Below are 560 nucleotides of genomic sequence, written 5' to 3' on the forward strand. Positions count from 1 at the left end.
ATGACTCATGGGTGTGAGTGTAAACGCTTGCAGCCCTGTACTAATCACCTTGTCAAGTGGCCAATCCTCTCCGTTGTTGTGATCGGCTGCAGGAATGCGGAAGTGCCGGTTTCAAAGCTCGTACAACAGAGAAAAAGCAAACATTTTGCTGTTTGCTTTGAGTGAGTGAAAGAATGAGGAGAGGGCCGGGAGTTCGGAACTTGCAAACTAGAGTGCTGACATGCTCCAGAAAGCACTCTCTCTCCCCCCACCCTCCCTGTCACACTCCACTAGGGTTACCATATTTGGAGCCTCCTAAAGGAGGACACTCCACGGGGCCCCGGCCCTGCCCCCAGCCCCGCCCATGCCCACGCCCCAACTCCGCCCCTTCCCCAAAGTCCCCGCCCCCTCCCCTGCTTCCCGCGAACATTTGATTCGCGGGAAGCAGGAAGCAGGTAAGCTGGGGGGGGGGTGGATGGGGGGGGAGGAGGCGGCCCCGGCCCCCGGCCCAGCGCGCCCCCCGGCAGCCCAGCGCGGCCCCGTCCCAGCACCGCCGGCCCCGGCCCCCGGCCCGGTGCACC

The sequence above is a fragment of the Terrapene carolina genome, unplaced genomic scaffold, assembly GCF_002925995.2.
Source record: "Terrapene carolina triunguis isolate 2854851 unplaced genomic scaffold, T_m_triunguis-2.0 Scaffold85, whole genome shotgun sequence".
NCBI lineage: Eukaryota > Metazoa > Chordata > Testudines > Emydidae > Terrapene > Terrapene triunguis.